Raw genomic sequence first — 9,290 nt, 5'->3', positions numbered from 1 at the left:
ATATGTATAGTAAAATGACAGCAAACTCACAATTATTAACAACCACACCTAAAACAAAAACAAACTAAGCAAACAACTAGAATAGGAACAGAACCACAGAAATAGAGATCACATGGAGGGTTAGCAACAGGGGAGTGGGAAAACAGAGAGGGGGGAAAAGGTACAGAGAATAAGTAGCATAGATGGTAGGTAGAAAATAGACAGGGGGAGGGCAAGAATAGTATGGGAAATGTAGAAGCTAAAAAACATGTAAGTATGACACATGGACATGAACTAAAGGAGGGGAATGTGGGTGGAAGAGGGTGTGCTGGGTGGAGGGGAGTGAAGAGGGAAAAATGGAACAACTATAATAGCATAATCAATAAAATATATTAAAAATAAAATTAAAAACAAAACAAAAACAAATAAAGACCCTGAATCTTTTGAACAGTGGGGATGGCAGTGATAAACCCCGATTTTTATTGTTGTACTTTTCTAGCACCTTCTTTCCTCACAAATAACATTGGGCTAAAATATTGTACAGAAGTTAAAATTCTGTAATGTTCTGCCTGCTTTGACTTTCCTTGGACTCAATATTCTCCTTTTAGAGAGCTGTTTGAAGCAGAGAATAATGTGAATCACAGAAGATGTTTTGGAGGGTGGGCAGGGTGCATGACAAGAGTCTCTTGTTACTGATCAAGAGATCTTTCTATGTTTCTTCCTGAAGAAGTGGTTCATATTGCAGATTGCCCTGTGACTATTGGGAGGCACTGAGAGTATAACTGGTCAAATCAAAGAATCAAAGAGTGTATTAACCTCTTTGATCTTAGGAAGACCATTGGCAATTTAGAAACTATTAAAAGAAATACAGACTTTAATTAATTTTGTCCTTGGAAATTATTCTATTTTTATATGTTATATTAATAACTCTGACAGTTCCTTTGTACCTTTCTTTGCTTATTTTTTTCTTTTTGCAGCTCACCTTGCTCCATTTCTGCTTCAATTTTTTTTCTTTTGCCTTTTTTCCAGCTTTCCTAGGGAAGTCCCAATACCACGTTCCTCTTACAAACCCACATTTATGAAAGAGGAAGAAAAAAAGAAAGGAGGGAGAAGAGAAGGAAGGAGGGAAGGAAGGAAGGAACGAACGAACGAAGGAACGAAGGAACAAAGGAAGGAAGGAAGAAAGGGAGGGAGGGAGGAAATGTTTCTATTTTCATACATATTTATCTCAACATCTAAGAACTACTAGTATCATGAACCCTGATTGAATGTCATATTTGGATTTGCAAGTCTATAAACAGTGTTCTGTGGAGATAAAAGAGCTGATCCTTAGGCCCCCGTTAGCCTCACCCTCCTTACCATTAGTGCACATACAATTGGTTTGAGAGATGAAATCTTTAGCAACCTCAGGCACTTTTTTGTAAGCTATGCTCCCTGTGCCACTTATCCAGATGCTCCTATGACCTCTTTGTGGAATGAAATAGAGTTTACAAACAGATGAAATTTAGTGTAGGCTGATGCCTTTGGAATCAAAAGGGCAGTACCTGTAGCACTTGTAGTACTAGTGTGCTGGTAAATATTTAACAGTCAGCTCTGTTTAAAAAGCCTTAATTGTAGTGTTTGCCAATATCCAAGGTATAAATAGCCCCATCATGGCCAACTGCAAGGTACTAACATCATGTCACTGAACTCAGGTTTGGGGAGAGATGCACATAATAAGCACGCATCCAGCTCCAGCAGGAGCTCTGCTGGAGGCAGCTCCAGCATCTCTCTGTGCTTATTGGATGACTTTACTAACCCTTCAAGCATTTGTGGGCATCCTGGGTCATCCCTCTCAAGTCACATTTCTAACATCCTCTCTCTCGACCTCCTCCACATGCTATCTATCATCTCTATCCCTGCCTCTCCTCTGCCTTTTACTTCTAGGAGAAAACATCGAGGTGATCTGACAATATTCCATCAAATTCCTGCCCCTGAGCTTACCATTTCCCACCTCTGTGTCCACCCTCAGAGTCTCTCGCTCATTCTCTGAGGAAAAGGTGGTCCTTCCTTGAAGTTGAATCCTGTGTTGGGAGCCCATCTCCTCAATTCCCTTTATAGTTATTCCCTCTCCTGGAGTTTTAATCCCTTTCCTATATCCCTTCTCTTTTTTTCAACATGTAAATATTCTCAAGGTTTGTTCTTGACCATAGTTTCCCAAAACTTAATTCCACTTCCTTCTAGATTATTTTTCTCAGTATTTTTTTATTCATAGCGAAGCTTCTCAAAGGAGTGATGTGATAGACCGAGACCTAAGGTGGGCAGAAATCCCAAGATGTCCAACACTGGTGTCTACACCCTGTATAATCCCCAGGGTCTGTGAATATGATGCATCTCCCATCCACGATTAAGTCATCTTATGTGGCACAATTGACTTTGAACATGGGAGATTATCCAGGTGGACCTGATCTAATCACATGAGCCCTTTAAATCTGGGTTTCATGTCAGAGACAAAGAAGTCAGTGATGTGAAGTATGAGAAGTATGAGACGTGCCACTGTTGGCTTAAGGTGGAAGGGGTCACGTGACAAGGGTCCAGGTAGCCTATAGGAGCTGAGAGCAGTCTCCAGTGGACAGCCAGCAAGGAAATGGGGACTTCAGCCCTTAACCACAGGAAATGAATTCTGCCACCAATAAGAACTCTAAGTTGGAATTGGATTTTTCCCTCAAAGCTTCCAGACAAAAACTCGTCCTGGCCAACACCTTGATTTTTGCTCCAATGAACATAGAAGCTTTATTTACACCACAGAAGGCCTTGCTATAAATGCCCAAAGATCCAGTCACTTAAAATGTTATGACAGATGAATGGCAAATTCAATTCATTTTTGTGCGAATATCCCCCCCTTATATGTGTCATGGGATTTATTTCTATCTCCCTACATTATTTTAACATGCAAATATAAACATTTCTTGCCTTCATTTGGATCTGCTCAACATTCGAGCACAACGCCATTCCGAAAATGGGATTTCCCCTTAAGGATTTATAGTTTGGTTCAAAAAAATACATTAAGAACCCAAATCACTTTCATATGAGGAGAGTCATATATTATTAAAAATGGAAATTAATTTCAGATGTAAATTTAGATGGAAATTTCAGAGAAAGGAATAATCGTTTCTTGCTGGAGTAACACAGGTTTTATCAAAAAGATGGTACAAGATCCTGGTCTGATGTACAAACTGAGCTACGTGGTATTTTTCTATCACCTTAGTAGAAAGCCAGGATATCATATTTGCTTGTAAGAATGTTATTCCCTCACAGAGTGCCCTGGATTCAGTTCAACTGAAAAAAAAGGCTTTTTTAAAAAAATTATTTATTGTGTTGGCCAAAAAGTTCATTTGGTGTTTTTTTGTAAGATGGTTCTAGTAACACCTTGTTGTCTTTAACATCATTCAAAACAATTTTGTTACATTGTATTGTGACAGCTGTCATATCAGTGTGCATCTAAGAGAAACATTAAAATCGGTGAATTTTTATGTAGCCATTGTAATATTGAATATGGAAGAAAATACGTAACATTTTTGGCATAGTATTCTGTATTGTTTCAAGAAAGGTACAACCACAACCGGGATGCAAAAAAGACTTGTGCAGTGTGTGGAGAAGGTGCTGTGACTGATTGAACATGTCAAAAGTGGTTTGTGAAGTTTTGTGGTGCAGATTTCTCACTGGACAATGCTGCTCATCGTCGGGTAGACCAGTTTAAGTTGATAGTGATCAAATTGAGACATGAATTGAGAACAATTAATATTATACTACGTGGGAGATAGCTGACATACTCAAAATAGCCAAGTCAATAGTTACTGGTGAAAATGAAAAATGTGTCTTTTATTTTATGGGAAAAACTAAAGGGACTTTTTGGCCCAAGCAGGAGTTACTATTCTCAAAGGAATAAAATTCTGGGCCTTTAACCTTAGTGAATTTCTCACATTAACAAATCCTGGCAGAGTGAAGAAGATCCATGTGCCCTTGCAGTGGGGCCTAAGCTTCCCGGAGTGAGGTGACGATGTACCCAGGCCCATCAAAGGCAGAACAGGCAACTCTCTTCCAGGGGTCAGAGTTAAGGAGCTTCACAGAGAAGTCCATGGTTTTCCCCAACATTTTACCAACTTCCACCAGGAAATACATTTTCTGAACATTTGTTCCTATTCACTAATGCTTAGGAAGGAAACAAAATATGGCATTATCATTCATTAGCATTTCACCTGTGGAGAGTTGCACAGCCAAATCAACTGTCAATGGGGACTTCCAAGTATAAGACTCATAGGGGACAAAGCATAAAAGACAGGGTATATCATTTGGTAGAGGAAAGGGTGGGCTCTGGAATAATCCACATCCTCAGGACACAGGTGAGTGCATATTATAGGGGTAAGGCAGTAGGAAGATTTTCTAGAAGAGAGGAGATTATACAGAAGAGCAGAATGCAGTAGGGTAGGCTCTCTGATCTAAATGGGACCTTCAGTAGGTGAGCAACAAGCGCTTAGCAAAGAATTGAACTTCCTCCAAGGTCGCTCAAGTGACACGGTTTTAGTACATGAACCTGAATGCATTCCTTCCTCTTCCTCCCCCCGCCTCTGGTAGGCCTGTCAAAGCAATATTTCCTCCTGAGATTGCAAGCTTCTGAATCAGGAGAAAAGATTCAGTCATACCTTACTTTCCCTGACAGCCCCCAGCATGCAGGAGGTGTTAATAGACATTCATGGTGCAGAATTTACTTTTTCTTAAGCATGAACCATGAACATCCTACCCCTCTTGCTAATGTTTATTTACACATACATATATACATGTGTACAAGGTCTGTCTAGAAAGTATCCATCCATTGATATGAAAAATAGGGACATTTATTGAAGAACCTACAAGATACAGGAAACATTGTACACAGGACAGTGACAACTCAGTCCCTTTCAAAGCAGGCACCTTGGGACCTCACACAGTTCTCCCAATCTCCATCAGCTGCCCTGTTGTATTTTCTTGAATCTCATTGATGGTCTAAAGTCTCTTCCCTTTCAAAAGTGATTTTAGTTTTAGGAAAAGCCAGAAGTCTCACAGTGCCAAATCTGGGCTGTAGTGGGGCTGAGTCACCTGACTCAGCCCCACTACCAAAAAACTCTGGACAAGACTTGATGCATGAATGGGTGCACTGCAGTGACAAAGCTGCCAATCACCAGTTGGCCATAGCTGAGGCCTTCTGAATCATCCAAATAGTTTGAACAGAGGAATGTTTAAGCTTAATGCAAAATTTGATGCTGATTCATTGCTCTACTGGCTCAGTCATTTTGAATATGATAGCCACACAGTACACATGCTCATTCAATGACATCTACCACCCCCACTGACTAGTACACTGAAGTCATCACTGTTCACACATGCACATTCCAGTCCACTCTCCTTGGCTGCCACATTACACTGATGTCACACAAGGTGTTCTCATTATGTTAACAACTGCTGGACTTTTTCTGGTCTGAACTTAATATATGCTTACACACATGCACACATACAAACCCACTTGTGCACATTCATGCACAAACATGCATGTACAACCGTGTGTGTGCAATTCATGCACATATACATGTGTGTGCATGTGCATAAATATACATGGGCATATACACATATACAACCATATATGAACGTGCATGCACACGCATACATGCGCACACACATCCTTTTCAACAGTTTGAGAAGAGATGTTCAGCTTTTAATTCCTTATGCACAAAGGACCATCCCAGTCGGACTGTTTTTTTTGCTGACCCTTTCTGCCCTTTTAATTGTTGGTATAGGCTGTCTCCACATGAAAGTAAAAGAACTTGCATCAGTGAGCCCAAATTTACCTATGCACTGGGATGCATTGAGGAACTTAAAAAGTACAGATGCTGGGGCTCTAGCCTACAGACTTATTTTTAATTGTTCTGGGATGGGATTCAAGCATCAAGATATTTAAAGGGTCCCCAGCTGATTTTAATGTACAGCCAGGATTTTGAACCACTGATGTAAATGTTATTTCTTTTCCATGGAGAAAACCCCACCCCAGACTAATGAAATCAGAATCTTGAAAAATAGGGTCCAGACAACAATGTTTCTTAAGCTCTCCCATGCAATTTTGATGTGCAGCCAGGGCTGAGAATCTCTGTCTCAAAACAAGGGGCCCACGCCAGTAGCGCCTACAGGAGACATCCAGGGAAGCATAGAAATAGAAAGAAGCACCCTCAGCCTGAATCAGGCTCCTTAGTTTGCAAAACTCCCACTTCTGTCACTGCTGTTGACGGGGATGATGTTAACAAGGGAAGACCACCTGTGACTTGCTTTTCTGAACTCTTCACCCAACGAACAGCGGAGCGCCTCAGCCCATGACCCACAGCTGCGGCTGCAGACAAAGGCATAAGTTCCTCAGAGGCTCTGAGGAGACGCTGGAGTGTTGACAAGCAGACTTGGCCAAGGTGGTGTCCTGCATGTGGGTTTGTATGCTTCCAGGCAGGGCTACACTTAGTGCTGGTGTTTAGGAGCAACGCCATTGCCTAAGATGAAATAAAGTTTACGTCTACATAGAGTAGACCCTCAAAAAAGTACTTGTTCAATTAATGAATCTAAAGAAATTTCCTTATGGGCACAAATCTCTGGCCTCTGGGACATTTATCTGAGCAACTGGAGCCCTTATGGAATTTGTTAAAGATAATAAATAATGGGCCTTTATCTTTGTTAAAGATAATAAATAAATGGGCCTGGGAAACACCTCCCAGTTACAATGAATCTTGGTCCTGACACTGGACACTCTGCTGCAAGTGACAAATAAAGATAATGTCAGCTCTGACTCTCCACTGTACCCTGTACCTATCAACGCATTCAACAGGTGGGAAAGAAACCGTTAGGGTTGCAATGCGCATGCACCTGGAAGGTGCATCCCTGTTACTTCTGGGTAGTGTGACCTTGCCCTGATCTGGTAAATGGTAACTGAAATATGTATAACCAGTCCCATGTAATCTCAGCAAAATGTCAAAGAGAGTGTTGAGAGTTGCTTAGATGTGTGCTTAAAGAATATTCCTTTTCTCTTTAGGTTACAACACGTTTTATAAGAAGTGGTTAGTTGCCACCCACCACAGGGCTTCATATTCCACACCCCTCACCTTCACTCTTTAACTTAATGTCAATTCCTTGGCCTAAAAATACAAGGAACTTTTGTTAAATGAGCTAAGTGCTGGAAATATTATGGCTGCAAGCTGAGAGAAATGAGGTGTGTACCACAGACCACATAAAACCATGGAAGCAATTTAGAGACAAAATATACGGGGGAACGAGGACAGTTTTGCAATATCAAAAGCATATGAGTGGCCTGCTGCTTTGGGCAATGCTCAGCTATCCAGGGCATTCACCCAGACTGGCCGGGAGCCTCTCTGGATGAAGTCTGGAGAGCTAGCACCTTACACCTTCAAAATCAGCCTTTCTCACCGGCCCAATGAGGGTCACAACAGACATTGCAAGCCAGAACTCCCCAGTGCTGTTCATTTCCTACTGATTCAGAAGAGGGGCAAAACCAAGGGACAATTTGCAGTTGACTGAGCTGCCAGTGAACTGTGTTATTCTTTCTGGTTGTTGCGAGTCACCATTGCCCTTTTAATGAAGCACTTAGTTGAACAAGAGCTCCACCTATAGGAGAAATCAGTTATACTGACTTCTGCCCTTAACATTTAGAAGTTTATAATTTATATTAGACCAGTGGTTTTCAACTGGGGGTGAACCCCTCCACCCCCAGGGGACATTTGGCAATGTCTGGAGACATTTTTCTTGTCATAGCTGGGTTGAGGGTTGCAGCTGGCATCTGGTGGGTCGGGGGCTGGGACATTGTTAAACATCCTTCAAAGCACAACACAGCCCTACGCAACATTTTCCCAGCCCAATGACAAGGTAGAGGAATTCCGCTTTGAGAACAAGAGAACCTGGAACTTATGCTTATAGATGAGTTTTTCTCCTGCCATCCCAGGCAAAATATCAATTTTTGATGTGACTCTTCATATTCTCCTACCATGCTTTAAGCTTCTCATCTCCCTACTTTTTCTGTTGTCCATAGATTTAACCAACTCTTTAACCCTCAGGTGTTAGTGACTTAATACATTAATATACATGTGGGCTATTTGATAAAAGGAACTAGAGGACACGGACAACACTTAAGGCAAAGAAATGAATTGTTAATAAGAACATTTGAAGTACTGGTCCCTAAATGCAAGAGACACTTGGGGTTCAAGTGTTTTCCTGGCAGCCTTCCAACAGGTTGGTCCTAGCTGTGCAGCTGGTTAAACTATATCAATTAGTGTTCAAACCATTGCCATTGACATTATACTTGTAAAAGTCCTCACACTATGTACACAATGCTGTGAAAATGTTCAGCTTTCTTGGACTCTCCACTCAACACAAGTCATGCAGGAGGTCACCAGGCAGTGTCGTGGGCGGGAGTTTACTAAGTGGGATTGTGGAGGACTAAAGACAAAAAGTCAACTTTTGAGAAATTTTCTTGCTGTCCACAGAGAAGCACATGTACTCCTGGAGCTTATGGTAGAGCAGATGTTAATAAAAACATAGCCTTGAGCCAGGGGTTTTTGTCCTTTAAGTCCTCCCGACTGTGGACTGTGAATAAAACTTTGAAGTCTTATTCTCTGATCATCATACCTCAGGTGCTCCCAGGGACCATGTCCTCACCCATGCAGAGGAATCTCTGTCCCAGCTGCAGAACATCACCCCACTCTAGCCATGTCATTTCCAAAAAAGCAACGGGTCAACCCACTTGCAAAGAAAATGAGGCTCTCCCTTCATCTATATGGTTTTGTGTCTCTCCTCTCCTTGCTAATGACCAAGCATTAAACTCATCAACCACCAAGCACCTGCAATGTGCTGTGTGTAGCACCAAGCCATGGGACTGTAGGGATGAGCACAAGAAAATCCTAGTTCATGAGATATCCCAGCAAGTGTGGCATACCTGCATTCCCGGGGTCCAGTGCATTTTTCCATGTGGCATGGCATCTGGCTCTGGCTGATGCAGTTAAAGGAAAATGAGCATTTTAAAAAATTATCTGCTCATTTATTCTGTCATTAGCAACTGCAGGCCAAGTATTAAACCTGCAAATCACTAGGAAATTGCCTGGATTTTCTATGTAATATCTACATTTCTACACTATGACGATACTAGGCAAAGCATGTAGTGAGAAGTATTAGAGCATCCTAAAATTCATATTAAATGAGTAATGATTTAATAACTTTCTTCTTCAAGCGCCAACAGCAAGAAATTGTACAGT

The sequence above is a fragment of the Phyllostomus discolor genome, chromosome 3 (assembly GCF_004126475.2).
Source record: "Phyllostomus discolor isolate MPI-MPIP mPhyDis1 chromosome 3, mPhyDis1.pri.v3, whole genome shotgun sequence".
Taxonomy (NCBI): domain Eukaryota; kingdom Metazoa; phylum Chordata; class Mammalia; order Chiroptera; family Phyllostomidae; genus Phyllostomus; species Phyllostomus discolor.
The sequence above is the reverse complement of the archived record's forward strand: the minus strand, read 5'-3'. Positions refer to the sequence as shown.